Here is a 607-nt window from a genome sequence, read left to right on the forward strand (position 1 = left end):
TTTTTTGTTTATGTGTTTGTTTTAGAGACAGAATCTCACTTTGTCGCCCTCGGTAGAGTGCTATGGTGTCACAGCTCACAGCAACCTCAAACTCTTGGTCTTCAGTGATTCTTCTGCCTCAGCCTCCTAAGTAGCTGGAACTACACGCACCAGCTACAATGCCCAATTATTTTTTGTTGCAGTTGTCATTGTTGTTTAGCTGGCCTGGGCTGGGTTTGAACCTTCGATGTATATGGCTGGTGCCATGACCACTGTGCTACGGGTGCCGAGCCAATAATAGTTTGTTTGTTTGTTTTTTTTTTTTTGGAGACACAGTCTTACTTTGTCACCCTTGGTAGAGTACTGTGCCATCATAGCTCACAGCAACCTCAAACTCTTGGGCTCAAGCAATCCTCTTATCTCAGATTTTCTATTTTTAGTAGAGAAGGGTCTTGGTCTTGCTCAGGCTGGTCTCAAACTCCTGAGCCCAGGCAATCCAACTGCCTCAGCCGCTCAGAGTGCTGGAATTACAGGCATGAGCCACCACTGCACCCAGCCTATTTTTCTAGTGTTTGGAAAACTATTATCTGATTTAGTAAAAAGGTGCTTTAGGCTGGCAAAAATCAAT

Source organism: Otolemur garnettii, unplaced genomic scaffold (genome assembly GCF_000181295.1).
Source record: "Otolemur garnettii isolate 467f Iridium unplaced genomic scaffold, OtoGar3 scaffold00159, whole genome shotgun sequence".
NCBI classification, from domain to species: domain Eukaryota; kingdom Metazoa; phylum Chordata; class Mammalia; order Primates; family Galagidae; genus Otolemur; species Otolemur garnettii.